A 24,331-nucleotide genomic window follows, 5' to 3' on the forward strand; every position below is an offset into this window, starting at 1 on the left:
GAAAGAGTACAGAGAAGAGCAACAAAGATGATTAGGGGACTGGAGACTAAAACATATAAGGAACGGCTGCTGGAATTGGGTATGTCTAGTTTAATGAAGAGAAGGACGAGGGGGGACATGATAGCAGTCTTCCAATATCTCAGGGGCTACACAAAGAAGAGGGACTCAGGCTATTCTCCAAAGAGCCCAAGGGCAGGACAAGAAGCAATGGATGGAAACTAATCAAGAAGAGAAACAACCTAGAACTAAGGATAAATTTCCTGACAGTTAGAACAATTAACCAGTGGAACAACCTGCCTCCAGAAGCTGTGAATGCTCCAACACTGGAAGTTGTTAAGAAGAGACTGGATAGCCATTTGTCCGAAATGGTATAGGGTTTCCTGCCTGAGCAGGGGGTTGGACTAGATGACCTCCAAGGTCCCTTCCAACTTTGATGATGATGATGATGATGATGATGATGATGATGATGTTTAATTCATATTTTAGAAATTCCACTCCCAAGGCTTTAATTGCAAAGAATACCTCCAAAAATGTGAAGAGCATTTACTCTTTTTTAAAAAAATTACCATGATTGGAGTCTCTGATTGGCAGTTCCTTATTTGCTAGCAAGATGTACAACTACTGTGTTCTGCAGTCCTCTGACATTCAGTGCAATATAAAGAAAACTTCACAGTTTCTCCATGGCAACCATTGCATCACTTGATACTTATTCTATTTCCAAGGTGCTTTTGCAAGGCCTCATAGAGGGGAGAGAGAATGACAGAGATGGCTCTGAATACCACCTGAGAAACGGAAGGCTGTCGGTGTAATGAAATCTATAAAACATTTCCAGTCTGCCACTTTAGATGGTCCCATTCTTTTCTGGAAAGGATTCCACCATTTTTATGTGCTTGCCATGCAAGCAAAAATGATGCAGTCCAATTACTTTGTCTGTAAAATGTGGTTATATGCTTCCAGTGTGATGGGATTCATAGAGGCCTACCTAATGTCCCCCTCAAGTTTGTCAATATACAGGTGAAACTCAAAAAATTAGAATATTGTGCAAAAGTTCATATATTTCAGTAATGCAACTTAAAAGGGGAAACTAATATATGAGATAGACTCATTACATGAAAAGCAATAGTTCAAGCCGTGATTTGTCATAATTGTGATATTATGGCTTACAGCTCATGAAAACCCCAAATCCACAATCTCTGAAAATTAGAATATTGTGAAATATTGTGAATATTCTAGGCTCAAAGTGTCCCACTCTAATCAGCTAATTAAGCCATAACACCTGCAAATGGTTCCTGAGCCTTTAAATGGTCTCTCAGTCTGGTTCAGTAGGAATCACAATCATGGGGAAGACTGCTGACCTGACAGTTGTGCAGAAAACCATCATTGACACCCTCCATAAGGCGGGAAAGCCTCAAAAGGCAATTACAAAAGATGTTGGATGTTCCCAAAGTGCTGTATCAAAGCACATTAATAGAAAGTTATGTGGAAGGGAAAAGTGTGGAAGAAAAAGGTGCACAAGCAGCAGGGATGACCGCAGCCTGGAGAGGATTGTCAGAAAAAGGTCATTCAAAAGTGTTGGGGACTTTCACAAGGAGTGGACTGAGGCTGGAGTCAGTGCATCAAGAGCCACCACACAGAGACGGATCCTGGACATGGGCTTCAAATGTCGTATTCCTCTAGTCAAGCCGCTCCTGAACAACAAAGAACGTCAGAAGCGTCTTACCTGGGCTAAAGAAAAACAGACCTGGTCTGTTGCTCAGTGGTCCAAAGTCCTCTTTTCTGATGAGAGCAACTTTTGCATCTCATTTGGAAACCAAGGACCCAGAGTCTGGAGGAAGAATGGAGAGGCACACACTGCAAGATGCTTGAAGTCCAGTGTGAAGTTTCCACAGTCTGTGTTGATTTGGGGAACCATGTCATCTGCTGGTGTTGGTCCACTGTGCTTCATTAACTCCAGGGTCAATGCAGCCGTCTACCAGGAGATTTTGGAGCACTTCATGCTTCCTTCCGCAGACGACCTTTATGGGGATGCTAACTTCATTTTCCAGCAGGACTTGGCACCTGCCCACACTGCCAAAAGCACCAAAACCTGGTTCAATGACCATGGGATTACTGTGCTTGATTGGCCAGCAAACTCACCTGACCTGAACCCCATAGAGAATCTATGGGGCATTGCCAAGAGAAAGATGAGAGACATGAGACCGAACAATGCAGAAGAGCTGAAGGCCGCTACTGAAGCATCCTGGTCTTCCATAACACCTCAGCAGTGCCCCAGGCTGATAGCTTCTATGCCACGCCGCATTGAGGCAGTAATTGCTGCAAAAGGGGCCCAAGCCAGGTACTGAGTACATATGCATGCTTATACTTTTCAGAGGTCCGATATTGTTCTATGTACACTCTTTGTTTTATTGATTGCATGTAATATTCTAATTTTCTGAGATTGTGGATTTGGGGTTTTCATAAGCTGTATGCCATAATCATCACAATTATGACAAATCACGGCTTGAACTATCTTGCTTTGCATGTAATGAGTCTATCTCATATATTAGTTTCCCCTTTTAAGTTGCATTACTGAAATAAATGAACTTTTGCACGATATTCTAATTTTTTGAGTTTCACCTGTAATGCAGTAGAATAAATAAACACAGAAGTTACTCGTGTCAGTTATTAAAGTTAAAAGAAGTATTCATCCATTTAAATATACAAACAGTATATTTCTGTATTTCTGAGAACAATTACATTCCTTGCTATTAGAGAAAAATACATGAGCAAAATTTCTTCACAGAAAATCACATTATGTAGTTTTCTCAGCAGAACTGCTGAAGTGATTTTGATTAATATTAATGAATTTTTGATATGATTTGGGACATTATTTGCATCTATCTGATGGCACAAGAATTTTTGTTATTTGTATTTGTATTTGTATTTATTAAATTTATATACCGCCCTTCTCCCGAGGGACTCAGGGCGGTGAACAGGGCACATATAAATAGAGGATACAAAAATTAAAAAAAGAATTAAATAATCGCCCAGATAAAACAGTAACAATATAAAAACCCAATTAAAAACCCTAACTTCCCCCATCAGACCAGGCCAGCTTGTTCAAATAAATGGGTCTTCAGACCGCGTCGGAAGGCGCAAAGGTCCGGTGCCGTCCGGAGCTCAACCGGCAGCTGGTTCCATAAAGCCGGAGCGCTCACAGAGAAGGCCCTCCCCCTGGGGGCCACCAGCCGACATTCTCTGACCGGGGGCACCCTGAGGAGGCCCTCTCTGTGGGAATGCACAGGGCGGAGGGAAGTTGACGCCAGCAGCAGGTGGTCCCCAAGGTACTCCGGACCCATGCCATGTAGGGACTTAAAGACCATTACCAGAACCTTGAATCTCACCCGGAAGACAACTGGTAACCAATGCAGCTCGCGGAGCAAAGGTGTAACGTGGGAGTACCGGGAAACTCCCAAGACAACTCTCGTGGCCGCATTCTGTACCAGTTGGAGCCTCCGAGTGGTCTTCAAGGGAAGCCCCATGTAAAGAGCATTGCAGTAGTCCAGATGAGAGGTCACGAGCGCATGAGTGACCGTACACAGGGCATCCTGGTCCAGATAGGGCCGCAACTGGTGCACCAGGCGAACCTGGGCGAAAGCCCCCCTAGTCATGGCTACTATATGGTCTTCCAGAGTAAGCCGTGAATCTAGGAGGATTCCCAAGTTGCGAGCCCTATCCCTATTATAGTTTTTAGTCGGTTGGGGGTGGGGGGTGGAATCTTATTTATTCCTCAAATGTAGGAACTTTTATTCCAAGGCTGCTACAATAATTATAAAAGATTGTGAGGAGTCTCCCTTTTACATTGTTCCATGTTTCTGGTTTGAACAACTTTTTAAAAGTGTGATCATTTAAATGGAGGTATGTGGAATGATGCAAACAGGTTGAAATTGTATGAGGTTCCTTCCTGGGTCATTATAAAAGGAAAATGGATCAATCAGACAAAATCTATATCCTCCTTTTAATTATTCTCCTATGTTTTTCCTAATATATGAGTAGAACTACGAGGAAAAAAACACTGAAAATGACCACATACCAAAAATCAGTGTTTGATAATTATCAAAAGAACAAATGTGACTGAATGTTTGTATGGAACTCAACCATTCCTACATAATATTAAGTGATTTTCTGTTAAAGCTCCGTCTCCTGAATAGCCAACAGTCCAATACTTCTTCATCTCTCTCACTTTTTCAGCTGCTTGATTTTTGTTAGTAACAATTGAGTATCACCTGTACCACAGAGTTTTTAAACATGGTGAGAAAAAGCAAGTTATTTAATAGGAGCATTAATGTAAGATAAACATCCATGGTTTTGAACATTGTTGCTGATTTTATAATATTGCAACAGCATCAATAAGAAAATTAGTTTTGAAATAGGATGAAATCAAATGGAAATAATTTGGTTCATTATAAAGGTTACTAGATTATTTTTCAAAATAGTAATACTTTACTGATTTTGTTAGATATAAAATAAGGGGATCCCTCAAATTACTTTTCAGTTATACTGTTGTAGCATATAAAGCTTCCCAGTGAGTCATAAAAGTTTGTATGAATTGAATTCAATTTGACTGGCATTTAGGAAAAGAAAAGTGGTGCTTTGAAGGCTTGTGAATCCTGTTTTCAATAACTGTCCTTAAATAAGCAGACTAAAGTATACTGTAGACAGAAATTATGCTTTCATAGTAATAGCATTAAATTGTGCCATTGTTGACATACTACAGGTACACAGAAATGTTTACTGGCCGTGCAAATGTTCTTGCTATATATAGTTTCCTAAATTACCCTAGGTTTAGAATGCTCAAAACAAGACAAGGAAATGTTAAATCAGTTAGTTATTTCTAGTTTAATGGGATCATAAAGGCAATGATTAGCAGTAATATCTAACACTCAATTATACTCAGAATGCAACCAAGGTTACAGGTAGTTGTAGACTTACAACCACAATTTCTGTTGCTAAGTAAGATATTTGCTAAGTGACTTTTGCCCCATTTTACATGCTCTCTGGCCACAGTCGTTAATCAAATCAACCTTTATTCTCAGAGTACAACATGTGTACAATGAGATTAGCTGAGCCTCCCTTCGTGCACCCCCCACAACACAATGAATCCTACTAACAAACACACAATCCTATTGCACCATGTGAACTTATTGCACAATGCGCCGGCCCCACAAGTCTATCGTACTATGTTGGCATGGAATTATTTTCCATTCAGGAGTCTGACAGTCCATGGGTAGAAACTGTTCTTCAGCCTGTTGGTGTGGCTGGCTATGCTTCTATATCTCCTACCCGATGGTAGGAGAGTGAAGAAGTGCTGACCAGGGTGTGAGTCGTCCCCGAGGATTTTCCTCACTCTTCTAAGGCAGCGGGACCTAGCAATGTCATCTAGTGGTATCAGGGGACAGCCCACTACTCTCTGTAATGTCTTTCTATCCACGGCTGTCAAGCCAGCATACCACACCATAATGCAATGTGAGAGGAGGCTTTCTATAGTGGATCAGTAAAAGGAGGTCATCAGTCGTTGTTCCAGTTTGTTCTTTCGCAATACCCTAAGGAAGTGGAGTCTCTGTTGGGCCTTTCTGGCCACCTGGGTTGTGTTGATTTCCCAGGTGAGATCTTCACTGAGGTAGATTCCCAGGAATTTAAAGGAGGAAACTGTTAAGTGAATTACTACAGTTGCTAAGTTAGTAACATGGCTGTTAAGTGAATCTGTCTTCCCCATTGACTTTGCTTGTCAGAAGGTTGCAAAAGGGGATCACGCGATTCTGGGACACTGCAACCCTCATAAATACATGCCAGTTGCCAAGTATATGAATTCTGATCACGTGACCATGGGGACGCTGCAGTGGTCATAAGTGTGAAAAACAGTCAGAAGTCACTTTTGTCAGTGCCATTGTAACTTTGAATGGTCACTAAACCAGCTGTTGTAAGTCAAGGATTACTATACTACTTATCTTTAAATGCAAAATTTAATTGGCAATAAAATTACATATAGGCATATTTTTCTTTGACTAAAATGTTGGAAGGTAAAGAATTCATCCAGACACACACACAGTCATGTATCCACACACATGTACAGTATATGTTCAGAAGATAAATAATATCAATTTAAGAGGATCTCTAGGGAACACTTAGTAGCAATATTCATAAAGCAGAACTCAACCATGCAAAGTTGGCAGCAACTAAAATAAAAGGACAATCATGCTGTTATTTAAAAAGTGTACCATTCACCCCTTTTTCTAATCTCAAAAGGAGAGGTTAAATGAAATTCTCTTCTACGGCATTTTTACATGTAAACTATCAAAAGATTTGCAATAAAACTAAGGTAATTTCAGTATAGAAAAATTATGAACAAGATCTGACAAAGCAGTGGATGAAATTTGGCCATTGCAATAATGTGAATTCAAGAAAGACTGATTACTCCAGGGGTGGGCAACTCTGGCCCCTTTATGACCTGTGAACTTCAACTTCCAGAATTCCTGAGCCATCCATGCTGGGAATTGAAGTCCAGCTGGCTCAGGAATTCCAGAAATTGAAGTCCATAGGTCGTAAAGGGGCCAGGGTTGCCCACCTTTGAATTAGACAGAAGTTTAATGACACATTTCTTGAATGTATTCTTTAACATCAAAAGTGTAAATTTCCTTCCTTCTATGTAGAATAATTCTCTTTGGCAAATAGTAGGCTTGATATGGCAAATTCCACCTCTTGAGAATCTAATTCAATATTAATTAGGGACAAGAATGTAAATAGTTTTGTGGTTATTTGGAAATCACTTCTGGGCTTTCTGTGTGAAAGAGAAAACAATGAAACTTTGACTTGTGAGTTTTGACAATTAAGTGGGTTATTGTTATTGAAGTGACTAGTGGTTATTATTGGAGATAACTAAAAAACTAATATTATAACTTTACTATGTATTTTACTGCAGCCAAAAAAGATGAAAATCACTGCTTTTTTATTTTTTTTCTTTTCCTCCTTTCCCTCATTTTATCCTCTCTATTCCCTTTCCCGTTCTTCCATTTATCATTATTTATTTGTCTTTAATTCTATTTACATTTTATATTAAGGAATTTAATAAAAAGAAATAGAATCTAATTCAATATTACATTTACAGCTTTAATTTCTGTATTTTCCCCAACTTTATATTAACTGTTGTAATGAATTGAAATCAAAACAAAACTATAACTGAACAGGACTAAATCATGTGGGCTAGAGAGACCTCAAATATTATTATAGTACCAGTAGAAAAAATAATCTAACCTTTGAAGAAATATGCTTTGAAATATGCTTCACAAAACAAAATGTTCAAATATTCCTTGATAAAACCTTCAATGTATATATACTGTAGTCATATCTTAGCATTTAGACATATTTAAACATCCTGTGAGTTACCTCAAGACAGTATATAAAGTACATTGCTACCCAGCTTAATAAGCTTTTGCGCTTTTTTATTTTTTAAAAAGCTTATATTCAGTATCCATAACTACAACACCCATAATACGTTGCGATTGTCTAACACAAAGAACTTAAAGCTGCTGTTGATGTAACTTAAAGGAGGGAGACACAAACCCATCTGTAATAACCAGTGCTTTTTTTGTAAAAGAAAAAGGTGCCGGAACTCACACATGTCATACAACCTGCCTTGCCTACCCTACAAGATTCCATCCAAAAAAGGTGCCGGAACTCCATTCTGAGCGTTCTATGACAAAAAAAAGCCCTGGTAATAACTCTGGCAGTAAATTAGAAATAGCACATCTTAATCCAATGTGCCAAAGATGAGGAGGAAACCATTTTTTTAAAAAAAAACCCACTTAAAAAACTTCACCTGAAGGGTACTCAAATGATTCTGGGTCCATGTGGGTCCCACGGTTGTTAACAATAAAATCTCATCTAGATTGAGGCTAGATATTGAGACTCTAGAAAAAGTGCAGAGAACAGCAACAAAGATGATTAGGGGACTGGAAGCTATAACATATAAAGAATGGTTGCTGGAACTGGGCATGTCTAGTTTAATAGAAGGACTAGGGGTGCTAGCATGCTGGCGGGGGAACTCTGGAAGTTGAAGCCCACACTTCTTAATGTCGCTAAGGTTGATAAGACTCAAGTCCAAAGTATCTACGGAGGTTCTCAGTCATCCAAGTCAGGGTTGTTTTTCTTTTTTCTTTTCAAATGGCAACTAGGTTTTACTGAGTTTCTTGAAGACGTTTTACTTCTCACCCAAGAAGATTCCTCAGTTCAAAGTAAAAAGCATCTTTTGGTGCTCAAGTGCTAAGTATTCCAAGCTACCCTGACAACTAGGGGGAGCTGTTTCACCTAGTTGCTTTAGACATGATTCCATATTGCCCTCCTTCTTCTTGTTTGTGCTGTTTCCTGTCACATCTCTTTTCTGTTGGACTCTGCTCAAAGCACAATTTATTCTTGCAGCTCTAGGGTTCAAGGTGGAATCGAAAGAGCCTTAATTATAGGTGGTCCCTGACCTAGGACCACAATTAAGCCCAAAATTTCCATTGCTAAATAAGACAGTTAAGTGAATTTTGCCCCATTTTATGACCTTTCTCGCCACAGCTGTTAACTGAATCGCTGCAGTTGTTCAGTGAATAACATGGTTGTTAAATGAATCTGGCTTCCCCATTGACTTTGTCAGAAGTTCGTAAAAGGTGATCACATGGCCCCAGGATATTGCAACAACCATTATAAATACATGCCAGTTGCCAAGCGCCCGAATTTTGATCAGGTGACCATGGGGACGCTGCAATGATCATAAGTGTGAAAACAGTCATAAGTCACTTTTCAATGCTGTTGTAACTTTGAATGGTCATTAAATGAATAGTTGTAAGTCAAGGTCTACCTGTACGAATAAGACATATTTGCACAGAAGCTTGTCAACATTCCTCTCTTTTTCATGTTTTTTGGCTTGCTGTCTTAGTCTAGTCTGCAAGAATCTGACCTCTGCATGTGCTACTCATCAGACTTTTTGGTGCTCTGTATAATAGCAGAGAGCGGACCCTTTGTGTGATAAAATGACGATTCCTAAACCTGTCCTTCAGTTGAAAACCAGAGCAGATCAAAGGCCTCAGAATGTCCTTCTCCTTGCAAATCTTTTCACTCAGAACTGATTTGGAGCCCTTTGCCTGAATAAAAACTAAACAAACCTTCAAAATGTTGAGCACTGCCATAAAGATGAAGAATAGAAGAATGTAGTGATAGCTAAATAGCTGCTTGAAAAATGCCATAGATTTGAGTGGAGCTTTTTTACTCCATTTCTTTTTTAATTAAGGCTTAAGATGAAGATAGAGACATAGAGACTCATATTATGTTTGAGTTTATTTTTCCTCTATTTATCTTGCAAAGAGACCTCTTGTTTGACTTTCTATTGCAGCTGTTTCTTCTCTTTAAGCTGCTCAGGAGAGGAAACCCAGCCTTTGATAAATTAGTAGAGGGACTGCATTGATACTACAGTCTGACTTTTTTTTTAGTCCATAAGATAATTGTTGTGAAGATCAGTAAATTCAAAGTTAGGGGCCTTTCTGCTCTCCCTACTAGCCACCAGGGCATGGGATAGGCTGGTTAGTGCCGCAGCCCCGAGGCACAAAAACGGGCTGCCACTCTGCTATGGGGCACATAAACAAGAAGTCACTGTGCAGTGGGGCACCAAAATGGGACACCACCGCACCACAGGGCGCAAAAACAGGATGACGATGTGCCATGGGGCACAAAAATGGGATGCTGCCACACCGTGGGGCGCAAAAATGGGGCACTGCACTGCACATGAATGGGGCAGGGCTAGCGAGTATAATGTGGGCGCTAGCGCTGCCCCATTTGCATCGCACACGTGCTTGCAGCCTCACGCATGCACAAAATGCTTTCCCCCCCTTTCCCTCTGGTCCACCAGCCAAGAAAGGTTGGTGACCTCTGCCCTAAGGTATAATCTCAACATTTTCACTCTTTGGAAGTAAAAAAAATAATAAAGAAACCATCTTTTTATTTTACTTTTGGGAAGTAAAGAAGCAGAAAGTTATTTATAGCAGTCTCTTGAGTTAATCTGATCTTCTGCAGCAGTTAATAGGGATGATGTAGAAACAAACAGTTCAGATTACAATAGCACATCAGAGAAGGACTTTTTTTTAATGAGAGAAAAATATCCCTCTGGTTTATTGTGGGCACATAATAAAAATAATCAGGATAATGTCCAAATAGGAATAATAGGAAAACATTCTAGGGTGCAATGGTCTGTGAAAAGCACAATTACAAAAGACCAGTAACATTACCCATTCCTTTTATTTAAATCTTACATTAAAACAAAGCAAACAGCTGTACTTTTTTCTTTCAGCATAATGATTCTTTTTTTTAAAAAAAAGTAGATTTTCATGGCTTAAGTAAAAGCCCGTGTGCATTTTGAGAGCTTGTGTGTATTAGCCATAACCATTCATTAAGTAGAATGGAATTTGTATGTTTGTTGGCCAAGAGAAATTGGACCTATTTTTATTGCACAAAAAAATAAAAGACTTTTATCTTTTAGTGATTGTTATTGTTAAAGAACTATAACGTTTTCCTTAAATTTGTTCAAGAGGATCCCTGTGAGGTTATTTACTTTTTGTTCTCACTTTAAAAAGAGAGAAGAGAGGCTAAAGGATAATAGTCAATCCATGGCACTGGGCCTCTATCACTTTGTATTTCTCCTTTTTTTTAAAAAAACGAACTATTTTTCCTTTACTTCTGTCTTCTGTTTAATACTATTTTAAAGTTCACTTTATGGCATCTTTCTGTTATTGTTGTATTTCACATAATAAAATAAAGACTCTGCTTCTCAATTTAACATGTACAGTAGACAAGCTCGTGCTCCCACCTCTGTAGAAACTGCCTGATTTGTGTTTGCATTTAACTGGAATTGTCCATCGCCTCTCCAAATCGATTTTATTTAAATACATAGTAAATTGAATCGTTTTATATAGAAAAAAAGCAAATCTCTGAGAAAACTTTTCATCTTTGCAAGTTCTGCACAATCTTTCCTACTGTTGTTGTCTTAAGTATGCTAGTTGAACTTTAGAATGGGTCCTAGCCAGAATAAAATCTATATGAAGCAGCATTTGTGAGGGGTCCTTGGTGCCCTCTGAGCTTGCTTGTTTTCTTGCAGACATTTCATTACCCTGACTAGGTAACATCATCAGTGCTAGTAAGGAGTGATGTTTGTCAGTTTATATTCTGGAGTCTTGTCTGTCTGTCTGTGGGGGCGGTCTTAGGGATTCTTCGGTTGCGCTGTTTACTAATGGCTCTGTGGCAGATTCTTGATTGGGGTATTGCTTACTTGATTGTTGGTCTGAAAGTGACCTTGGAGTTAATCTATGCCAGGGGTCTTCAAACTTGGCCCTTTTATGACTTGTGGACTTCAACTGCCAGAATTCCTCAGCCAGCGTGCCTAGCTGAGGAATTCTGGGAGCTGAAGACCACAGGTCATAAAAGGGCCAAGTTTGAAGACCTCTGATCTATGCTTACCTAAGTGGTGATTACTGGTGGGGAGGTGCTGGAGTCTTTTTCTCTTTTAGGCCGGTTGATTGTCTCTTTTGCATAGTCTATAGATGTTGTTAATGTCCCTGTCTGTTGATGGCTGATTTGTCAGAGTGCCAGGCTTCTAGAAATTCCCTGGTATTTTTGGATTTGGCCTGGTCTAGGATGGTCACATTTTCCCAATTGAAAATGTCTATACATTGTGAAATTAAAGAATTTTCGTCATGCCTTTTGACTCCCAGTTAGTGTTCATGGATGCCTTCTGCCAGGCTGTTTGTCCTACATTTGTTGTTGTATGAGATTTAGATGGGTTATTTTCCCCAACCTGATGTCCCTCAGTACTGTATGTTGTCATGTTATTTGGAGATTGTGCAGCTCATAGGCCAACAGATCTCAAGTTTGAGAATAAATTTCATTATCATGACTTTAATCTGAATATACAATCTGTTGATATAAAAATGAAGTAATGGATCCAAATCTTACAGAAAGTTCTTTATATTTATATTCTCAGCTAAAATTATAATAACTAAAATAAATTAGGTGAAGATCATAATACTGAAATATATTGTCCCAAAGGTACCTTTTCACAAGGCAACTGGACTTTCTTTGTTTTTCCTTGAAGACATCTCGATTCTCATCCAAGAAGCTTCTTTGGGATGAGAAACAAAACAAGGAAAAAAGTAAGAAAGTCCAGTTGCCTTTTGAAAAAGCACATTTGGGACAACTGTGACCTGAAAGTCTAAGAATCTTCATGGACACTACAATAGATTGACAAAAATATAAGCTATCAGAACTAAAAAACAAAACTTTTTATTTTGTGAAAAAGCCAGGTAAAACAGATTGTTAATTAATGTAATGAATTATTTTTTAAAAAATTATGTAATAAAATAAAACTGGAATTATTGAAGGAGGGGGAAGCCTAGATAAGCAGTTCAGAACTTTTATTTAGGTTAAAATAAATTGTTATAAAGCAAATGCTGTGGTTGTTAAATGAATGTTGCAGTTGTTGAGTAAACCCATTGGTCACTATGGTGTGGTTTTTGCTGGAAATGCCAATTTCTGGGGGGGGGGAACCATAAATTAGGGTCACATGACCATAGGATGTTGCAAATGGCCTTAAATGTTGACCAGTTGCTGAGTGCAACCATGTGACTGGAGTAGTGGGGACCGGCCATTGGAACTTCAATTCTGGATCATAAATAGCTTTTTTGAGGTTTGTCTAAGCAGCAGGTCAGAATTTGAGGATTACCCATATTAGGAAAACCTTCACAGTTTTAAGGAAAATGAAGACTGAAACAGGATACATACTTTTAAGACACTGTTTCTTCAGCCTCAGCAACCTTAAGATGTATAGACTTCAACTCCCAGAATGCCCCCATGTTTTAAGAGAGACTGATTTTTTTGAAAGTGTATTATCCCTTAATTCTGAGTCTGAAAATATCTACGTATATTCTTGACCTTTTTCTGTCTTTTCAGAGGAAGACGGTGGTGACCTCCTCAAGACAGGGATCAGTTTTCCTGGCACGCCAGAGGAAGAGCTAGGTACAGACAATATTTTGTAGCTGAACAAAACTTGTCTTGGTCCATCCTTATATGCCACTTAATGCTTCAGCTTTTCAAAAGCAACTGTGTGATTGCAGGTATTTTTTGCTTTATTTCATAATTAGATGGAGTTATATACATAACTCAGTACTTTCCAAAACAACAACAAAAGGAGAGCAAGTCTGATCATGATAAACTTATATGTCTTGTTAACAGATTAGATGGTTTTCCTCTGACTCCAGAAGGCAGTCCTGAAAGTACCTAGATGCCAATCCATGTAGGACTTAATAGATTAAGAGAAACCTCTAATTGCACTCAGAAGCCAATGAAAACTGAATGATAGTCCTATAGCTGATATGAGGTATTCATGGCAATGAGCACCAGCCAGTGTGTCTCTGCTTTTTTACAGTAATTGTAGTTTCTGAATGAACTTCTACTGCCTTGTAAGCAGATTGAAGTAGTCCAAACAAGTGGTTGTGAAGGCATAGGTTATTGTGAGGTGCTTCTGCAACAGGTATGGCCACAACTTAGGCAGCAGTGGGAACAGGGCCAAGGACCCTTGGCCATAGTCTCCATTTGCCCATCCAGTAGAAGCTGCATGTCCAGAACTACTTCTTTGGAATAGTGCCATCTTGTCAAGAGATAACGTCAGAGAAGTTGAAGCATTTTACTGCACAAACCACAGCTCCATCTTGCTTGCTTTAGCCCAGGGGTCTCCAAACTTGGCAACTTTAAGACTTGTGGACTTCAACTCCCAGAATTCCCTGGCTGGGGAATTCCCCCTGGCTTGGGAATTCTGGGAATTGAAATCTACAAGTCTTAAAGTTGCTAAGTTTGGAGACCCTTGCTTTAGCTTGTTTCATCCTTCTTAAGTCTCAACATTCTTCAAACACTGGGATGAGACATTGACAATCTGTCCTGCATAGCTGGGTAGCAATTTAGAATTGAATGACCTCATACCACTTATATCTTGAAACAATGGATGTTCTCCATTACCTCTACCATCACCACCATGGGCACTATCAAAGCCATGAACTCCTGAGCTTTATCTGATTGAGCTCCTAACACCAAAAAGCAAAGGGATTCTGGCACTAACCCAGAAATCAGATTCAGAAGTTCAGGTAGGGACCCAGCAGTGCAATCAGGTCACCAGAAAGATCCCTACATTGTTCATATTGCCCAGTTTAATATATAGGCATTTGCACCAAATGGTGGTATTCAACCAGTTCGTACTACTTCAGCAAAACCAGTAGCTAATTTTTTGTTGCCCAGGCCCAGAATGGACTTCCGGAAGTGGCATCCACAAGGAGAATTGGTTGTTCACATATTTGAATCCTACCACTGTTTACACTCTATATATAGGCTCTGTTGTCTTGGAACAAAATATCTAAGTTGCAAGCATATACTTTTTCTAAATGTCACTTATGCACAATATGGAACTCTGTCCAGCCATTGGCAGTTAGTTATGTGCTTATATCATATATGATGTCATTCATACCCTTTAAAGTACTTTACTAAATTAATTTTAATTAGTATCAAAAATCCAAAGTATGATTAGCTATGATAATTATCTTAGCTGCCTATCTGTCAAAGAAAGTGAATGGCTGATTTGCTTTGGTCCTAAGAATCCTTGACTGAGTTCATATTCTAGATCTAAGAATATTGGCTTGCTATTAGCTGGGAATCAAAAGTTGGAATTAAGATTGCCGGAAGAAATATCAACAACCTAAGATACGCAGATGATACCACTCTAATGGCAGAAAGTGAAGAAGAACTAAAGAGCCTCTTGTTGCGGGTGAAGAAGGAGAGTGAAAAACTTGGGTTGAAACTTAACATTAAGAAAACCAAGATCATGGCATCTGGCCCTCTCAATTCCTGGCAAATAGATGGGGAAGAAATGGAGGTAGTGACAGATTTTATTTTCCTGGGCTCCAAGATCACTGCAGATGGGGACTGTAGCCAAGAAATTAAAAGACGCTTGCTCCTGGGGAGGAAAGCCATGGCAAATCTAGACAGCACACTAAAAAGCAGAGACATCACCCTGTGAACAAAAGTGCGCATAGTCAAGGCTATGGTCTTCCCAGTTGCAATGTATGGCAGTGAAAGTTGGACCATAAGAAAGGCTGAGCGCTAAAGAATTGAGGCCTTTGAACTATGGTGCTGGAGATGACTCCTGCGAGTCCCTTGGATTGCAAGGCGATCAAACCGGTCAGTCCTAGAGGAGATCAATCCTGACTGCTCCTTAGAAGGCCAGATCCTGAAGCTAAAACTCAAATACTTTGGCCACCTAATGAGAAGAAAGGACTCACTGGAGAAGAGCCTAATGCTGGGAAAGATCGAGGGCAATAGAAGAAGGGGACGACAGAGAATGAGGTGGCTGGATGGAGTCACTGAAGCAGTAGGCGTGAGCTTAAATGGACTCCAGAAGATGGTAGAGGACAGGAAGGCCTGGAGGAATGTTGTCCATAGGGTCGCGATGGGTCGGACACGACTTAGCAGCTAACAACAACAACAACATTAGCTGGGCTGACCTGAATTGTGAGAAGAAAAAGGAAGGTAGAAGGAGACTTATTATACATATGGACTTATTTTATTTATTTTAATCCCATTTATATCCTGCCCTTCTCCGAAGACTCAGGGTGGCTTGCAATTTAAGCACAAACCAATGTGCTTAGCAATAGCCTTCATTCTATGTATATGCCTGCTTATTAGGGCTTTCGGGCCCCCACCAAGCGGCATTATTACAAAGTCAGCTTAATTGCCCCCAACAATCTGGGTCCTCATTTTACCTACCTCGGAAGGATGGAAGGCTGAGTCAACCTTGAGCCTGGTGGGATGCGAACCTGCACTAATTGCAGGCAGCTGGTGGACTTGATAAAGGAAAGGAAAGGAAGGAGGGTTCAGCAGAAAAGAAATAGAAAAATTGGGTTTGGCTGGGTGGGTGAGGTAAGGAATTTCAAATTTGTGACAGGTACATATTGTCATCAATCTGAAATAGCCAAAAGAATATTTCTGTTCAGACAAAGGTATCGCCATGTTTAACCTTTAACTGTAGTCAGTGGAATATAAAAATACCTAACCTAGGCTAGGCAAATTCCAAAGAAATGTATGATGTGTAAAATACTGCTCTTTGACCATAATGTACTTTAGCATAAATTTTAGTTGTTATTATTATTATTATTATTATTATTATTATTATTATTATTATTATTATTAATTTAATTTGTATACCGCCCTTCTCCTGAAGGACTCAGGGCGGTGAACAGGGCAATACATAATAAAAACTAGATACAGTTAACACCCGTTGTCATCTTTGTCAGTCTTTGTGTAGATATTTGAAAGGGAAAAAAAGAGTAGGTGAAAGAGAATTGTGTGGCATAAGTTGTCTTCACCTTCAACCTTGTGTTCCTGGAAAATACACAGTTAAGACAATAGTGTCTATATTGCTTCTGCCCGGTTATGGTTTGGCTTCATAGAAGCTGATAAAGGTGATGAATTGAATAGTTACAGTATACCCTTAAGTGAACAACGACACTGGGTTTTCTGCTTTGAATGAATAATGAGGACAAATAATTTCACACTGGTTCTGTTTTATTCTCCTTCCCTTTGTTCTTTTACAGTTAGAAGCCTGTAAGAAAATTAAACTGTTTCAGGTGTTTTCCATTTTGTAACTTGTTGGAAAATAATTATAGAACACTGCATAAATTTAGCACTTTTATTCTCACAAACATGTTACTTTAACCAGCATATTACAGCTAGGTAAACATTATTTAAAACAAAATAATTGGATTTCTAATATGCCATATGATGATTAATTTACATGTTAATTTATTTAAAGCATTTATATATTCTTGCTATTGCAAATATTTTCCACAAAGTGATTTACAATGCAAATTAAAAGTTCCCACTCTCACATACTTATTTCTACTGAAACTAATTGTGTAAAATATTTTGGTTTTTCTGACATTCAGATAATTTAAAGGAGACCTTACACAGAACCTGCCGATATGAATACTTTAATTTGCAGACTTTCCTATTTATTTTATTCACAAAATTAAATTCTAAAAAAATTGCCTTACACTAATGGGAAGAAAAGAAGAGAAAATCTATGTGAATATATAAACAAGAACAAGAAATTTTTATTTATTTTAACTATTGTAAAAATATGAGGAGGAGGAGGCAATGTAAAAACTGCACTGGATGGATTAGCAACTTGAAATCTTAATTTTAAATGATTATTTGCAGGATTATTTTGAAGACGAATAACTAAAAGCAAGAGGAAAAGGCTGTAAGTAACATGAAAATGCATTGAATGGATTAGCAAGGCAGCAACTTAATTTTAAAGGATCATTTGTAGGATTGTTTTGAAAGCAAATAACTAAAGCCAAGGGGAAAAGGCTATAGACATGATTAATTATGTGTCATCGAATTGGTGTTGACTCTTAGCAACCAGATAGATAGAGTTTCTCCAGCCTGGCTTCAGGTCCCCAAATGGTGTGCCCACCACCATTGTAATTGAAACTATTCATCTTGCTGCTGATCATCCTTTTCTTCTTTTCTTTCCACCTTTGACTGCAGACTGACTTTTCAAGGGAACTGGGCCTTCACAAATGTGTCCAAAATATTATTTGTGCTTCCAGCCAGAATCCTAGGTTGATTTGTTCTGTCATCAATTTACTTGTTTTCTTAAAAGTTAAGCTATAAGGCATTCCAAAGAAAAGAAAATTACCACTTACCTCAGGAGTTATCCAAAGCCGTAATTCAGGATATTTCCTGAAGTATTCCTTATAACTTTATCCATAGATACCTTAAACAACCAAGGGGGCATCCGACACCTTTGTCTTACTTCCTGCTTACTAACCATTTACAAAGCATTCCACTTGTGCATGCATTATGATATATCATTCGTATCAGATTTGTCAACCAGACCTCAACTATATATTGTGCATAACATTTTATAATTCACGGTTGTTCCTTCAACCTTTTCAAGCAGAATGTCGCCAGACACTTGCTAGCATTCTTAACAAACCAATCCCCCCATGCTATGTTCTCCTTTGCTCAGGGGAACAATAAACACATTCTTCCAATGACCACATACAAATGCACTGTTCGTTCAAAAAGCTAAATCATCACACTGCCTCTCTATAAGTAAACCACTTCCTGTTTTTCATATTCCTCCAAGTTACACTATTTCAACCCTACTACATTTCCAGCTTTTCTTCAATTTCTTTTTAGATACCAGTATTTATGGCATTTATTGAAATACTGTTATTATTCCCATAACATCTCTGTTATACTCTTTCCAAGACTCCCTTACTTCAGTTTTATCACAAATCCATTATTTTTATTTTTAATTCCATTCACTCTGGTAGAAAATCTTTGGTTCAGTCACTTCACCTACTTACAAAAGAATACAAAAGAATTAAAACACCATTGCCTGTTCAGTAAGGTATTTATTTTTCATTCATTATGTTAAAAGATTGATTTTTCTACACAGGTTTTAAAATTTCTCTTTTTTTATAGTCATTCTACTTTCTTTCATAGCTTTTCTTCTGCTACTGTTTTTCACAAGATGCTTTTCTGATGTTATCAAACAACAGATATAGTATAGGTGGTACCTTGCTCAATAGTAGCATCTGTGAGAGGGATCTCAGAGTCCTAGTGGACAATCACTTAAATATGAGCCAGCAGTGTGCTGCAGCTGCCAAAAAAGCCAACACAGTGCTAGGCTGCATTAACAGAGGGATAGAATCAAGATCACGTGAAGTACTAATACCACTTTACAATGCCTTGGTAAGATCACACTTGGAATACTGCATCCAGTTTTGTTCACCACAATGTAAAAAAGATGTTGAGACTCTAGAAAGAGTACAGAGAAGAGTAGCAAAGATGATTAGGGCCTGGAAGCTAAAACATATAAAGAATGGATGCTGGAATTGGATATGTCTAGTTTAGTGAAGAGAAGGACGAGGGGTGACATGATAGCAGTGTTCCAATATCTCAGGGGCTGCCACAGAGAAGAGGGAGTCAAGCTATTCTCCAAAGGAGCTGAAGGCAGGACAAGAAGCAATGGATGGAAACTAATCAAGGAGAGAAGCAACCTAGAACTAAGGAGAAACTTCCTGACAGTTAGAACAATTAATCACTGGAACAACCTGCCTCCAGAAGCTGTGAATTCTCCAACACTGGAAGTTTTTAAGAAGAGACTGGACAGCCACTTGTCTTAAATAGTATAGGGTTTCCTACCTGAGCAGGCAATCGGACTAGATGACCTCCAAGGTCCCTTCCATTATCATCATCATCATCATCATCATCATCATCATCATCATTATTATTATTATTATTATTATTATTATTATTATTATTATTATTATTATTATTATTATTATTATTATTATTAGTCTTTCTTTAAGCTTATCTTTCTGTCCTTCGCTAATTCTCTCAATCTTCCATTATCAGCCAGTCACGACTATAAGTTTATATTCATTTCTTTGCAGAATATATGTAAAAGTAGATATTCACCATACTATTTGCAATTCTTATTCATTCCTCAGTCTCCGAAAGGTCCAGTCACTTTTTCTACAACCCCCTCACCTCATTCGCATCTGTCCATTGATGTCGTGTAATGGACTTTCCCCAGCTCTCATCATTAAATCAGAATGTTGCACAATTTTCCCTGAAACCTATATCTGATTCTTTATTATCACAATTCACTGGAGCCATAACACGCAATTATCATCCACTTATATGTATCTGTTTTCATGTGCATCCAGAACAGTCTAGATCATACCTTTTGCCATATAACATAGTCTTTTCATTCGTAATTAAATCTATACATCCATATTTCTAATTCATTAGCTCTTAACCCGGAAGATTAGCATGTTCATTAAGATCTATTCGGTCTTCCTTTTTCTTAGTTTTACAGGAACACAACTTAAGTACCTTTCCCGTTCATTTCATTTAATTAATTTATGCTGTTTATCATTGACTTCCCTTACATTCCAAATCATTTTCTTCCATCAAATAAACAAATGGATTGCCCCTGGCAGTTATACCTCCACTATCCCTCATAGTCTATTAAAGCTTTAATATCATGTTTGTTAGTAAGATAGAGGACAAGGAAACCAGGTTCTCAGTTTAGTCATACCAATAACACATGTAGTGTTCTCTGCTAATGGTATGGTCAATACCAGTCATTTAAGGCACATTTTGAACAATATGCCACAAGAGAAGCAAAGCCTAGTTTACACCCTCAAAATCCTCTTACTATACTTTGCAAGCTAGGATCTCTAATTTAGAGTCTTATTGAAAGCAAGCCAACATTATATCCCCACAAAATAAAGGAGATGTGGTGAATCAGTACACTCAGGATGCAGACTGATCCGGAAATTTCTCTTACACACATGACTTTGATCTAATCATATGCAGTTTTAACAGTTCCAGGAGCAGATGGGGTGCTTTCTGATTATAAAATTAAATAGACTTAGAATCTCATATGTGTGCCAGGGAATCAGTATAATTTGGAATAAAGGCTAATAGTTCCACTGTAGGCCCACTGTATCACATATTCAACTGTTATGGTTGTGGAATTCCCTTACAGGGATAGCTCCATTTACAACTGAGAATAATTTTGTAAATAAAGACAATCATACTGGTTCTGTTTAGGAGCATGCCATCTTTCCGTATTTTATTGAAAATTTAAAGGATATTTTAATAAACGAAGCTCTGGTCAGGGATTCTTTTGGTCTTCAAGATACAGCCTATTGACACTGCCTAGTCTTTATTTAATCTGCCCTTTGCCCTGAAAGTAGGTATGCATAACTGTGAAAGGAACTTAGAAAGATAAATTAAAATTAAGAATCTTCATTTAGTTCATCTTTTCTAAAAAAAAACAGTGTTATGTTTTTGAGACTGGCAACACACTGAGCCTATTTAGCATATCTAACCAATTTGTACATACTTTCCATAAATCTATTGCGGCTTTTGACAGATGCTATGTTTATCTAAATTTCTTCTACTAAAAGAGGCATATTGTGTGTCAAAGAGACAGATATTGGAGTTTGAAATTCTATGCCTGCGTATATAGAATATGTAGCTTAAATCACTGTTGATTTTTAAATTGTTTTAGTTAGGCTTTTCACCCCTTTTCTGATTGAAATTTTCATGTTACTGTTTCTTGAGCAGGTAAAAGACCAGCTACTTGTGAATATCAGAAAGCAACAGCAGCATCTGTTTCCTTTGAAAATAGAAATATGCGCCTATACTATTAAAATAATGAAAAGTCTGTAAATAACTGTGATTCAAATAATGGTTAGTTCTGCAGTGAGTAGGTGAGGAAGTCTCTGGAATCATTTAGGGCAAATTGAAATAATAATTTAACTGTCTATTGTACCATCCATATGCAAGTCTGGTCCCAAAAGAAGAATTGTTGCTTAAAGCTTGGAACATAACAATTAAATATGTACTTTACTATTAAATAAGAAGTAGCTCACCATTCCCAGTTTGAATGTCTAAATTGGTCCTTTTGGAATGCCACCAACTAAATTCTCCAAAAGGGGAAGCTTTAAAAACACAATTCAAATATAATCCCCAAATGTATGTTCCCCCAAAATAGTAAAAAAAAAAAAGTATAATCTTGGTCATCAACTGATTGCTGCTTTTTCACTTTCCTATGGATGTCCTTGCCTTCTCAAAAAGAGGGAAGTATGCCCTGTTGTCTCCAAAATTTTCAAAATTTTGATTTCCTTTGTGGAATTTAATCTTTTTTTACAGATTTCTTTTATCCAGATAAAAGATTCTTTTTTCCAGATTCCAGATTCCTTTTTCCTAATTTGTGACTGCAAAAGTAGATTGCCTGAATTAATAAAGGAAAAACGTGTGGCTATTATTTGTAGAATATTGTAATTTGTATGTTTCGATATGGAAGTTTTGTTTAATAATAAAATATGCATTATTATGTTAGATGTTGTAGTTCAGCTCTTAGATCATAGGACAGAAAGATAATTTTACATATCTACAAAAGGATTACTCATTTAACATTTTTCCAGTTACTATGGATAAAAGAGAAAAAAGACTTATATGCATAAGGATCCAAGCTATATACTTTTTGGATCATATTATAAGTCTAATATTATTTATGAAAAATATGCCCATGAAACACGACACCACAACATACCAAGTTCCACACAATATTATATGCTATGTGAAGAGGTTTTTTTAAAGTATACATATATAATTATTCTCAATTTCTGTTTAGTCATTCCCAGAATAACAAGTTTATATTAACTGGAATGAGGACTATTTGTGACCAAATTTAGTAAAGGATTGGATTCTGCAGTTTGTTTGTTTGTTTGTTTGTTTTGGGGGGGAATCTTTTGAGGTCTATGCTTCTGGGTTGTCATCCAACTTACTTGTAATAGTCCTTGAATAATGCAATATCTGGTCAAAATCCTTTAAACAACTTTCCAGTTAATGGGCACAAACCTCTAGGAGCAATTGCTACAATATTTTTGGAAATGGAAGTGAAACACAATTGGACAACTAATTTCCTTCCATCGGAATCTGTACTGGAAGTGTTGCAGCTGACCAGTTCATCTAAATCTAAGAATTTAACATGCAACAAAATCCATGTACTATCATGATGCATAAATTCTTGGTGTGAAGTGTTCCTGTGCTCCTACATTAGATAATAGTTTAATTAATTATTTAGTTATAAAAAGAAAAAAATAAATAGAAAAACAACATGAAGAAAATGCTTGTGCTAGAAATCATTCTTCTAACAGCCAACTCATGTGGTGACTGCTGACTGAACAGGTCTCTTGGGAAACAAAAGAAAGATATCAGAATGACTTCCAAAACAATCCAACATAAATTTAAAAAATGGGGTATCTGCCCCTACAAATCAAATCAGTTCTAGTAAAGACTGAGCACAGTAAAGACAAGACATAGTAAAGACAAGTAAAGTAAAGACATAGTAAAGACAAGGCAGTGAACAATTGTGCCAGTGTTCCAGGAACAGGAGTTCAAGGAAAGAGAAAAGCTACGTTTTAAAATCCTGCCAAGAAAGTTTTGGTGTAGTGGTTAAGACAGCAGTCTTGAAACCAGGAGACTGTGAGTTCTAGTCCCATTTTAAGTACAAAGCCAGTTAGGTGATTTTTGAGCCAGTCACTCTCTTAGCCTTAGTAATAAGGAAGCAATGGGGGAAAAACCACTTCTGAAATTTTGCCAAGAAAACTATAGGAACTAGCCCAGGCAATCATCAGGAGTCAACACTGGATGAAAGGTGCATGAAGATAGATATTCTGCCTCATTTGGGACTACCTAAACTTTTTAGCTCACTCCAGTGATTTGGGTTGTGTTGTGTTCTGTTTTTTAAGATAAACTTCACTCATGCTATCTTTACTGTTTGTCATGTAAGTCTTGTTCACGAGCACCATGCTATTAAAAACTATTGCTTATCCTTCTACTAGGCTGTTGGCTGCTTTTATAGTGAAACAGCAGGTTGTTTTACAGATAAATTTCAACATTCCTGTTTGTGAATGCTTTGACTACAGTTTATTTAATTTTCTTCCTCTTAAAACTGTATTTTTTATAAATTTTATAAATTTCTTTCTCTGGACAGAGACAGTGCTACTTAACAATGTGTACAGAGCTCACCTCAACACAGAATTTATTCTTTGTCAGCACTGGGCTCATTTTCATACCCTACTTGCTGTGGCCCAAAGATATTTTACTAATCAGAAGTTCCATATATCTATCAGCTAGGATTTCGTGTGTGTGTGTGTGTGTGTGTGTGTGTGTGTGTTTTGTGTGTGTGTGTGTATGTGTGCACATCTGCTGGGGGCAGATCATGAGATGGGGAAAATCTTTCTCCCTCACCTCCCATCCTCCCTCTCTGTCTGTCTCTGTCTGTCTGTCTGTCTGTCTGTCTCTTTCTGTCTCTCTTACATATATGTGGAATTGTGGAAGGGAGAGAAAATAGACCTTTTGTCTAACCAACATTAATTCATAGAAGAGCCCGTCTTCACAGGGGAGAAAGAGAGAAAGCTCCAGAGTGTTATAACATTAAAAGTGCTATAATTTAGGATTCTCTGTTTCACCTTTTAATCATTTAGGCAGCAGACAGACAGTCTTATAAAATGATTTCATAGATCTTGCCACCAAGAGGTCATCCAGATTAATCAAGAGATGGACAGTCCCATCAGAAGAGACACACAGTAAAATGTAGGGTCCATTAATCAATAATACAGACTAG

The sequence above is a fragment of the Vipera ursinii genome (assembly GCF_947247035.1).
Source record: "Vipera ursinii genome assembly, chromosome: 1".
Classification (NCBI taxonomy): domain Eukaryota; kingdom Metazoa; phylum Chordata; class Lepidosauria; order Squamata; family Viperidae; genus Vipera; species Vipera ursinii.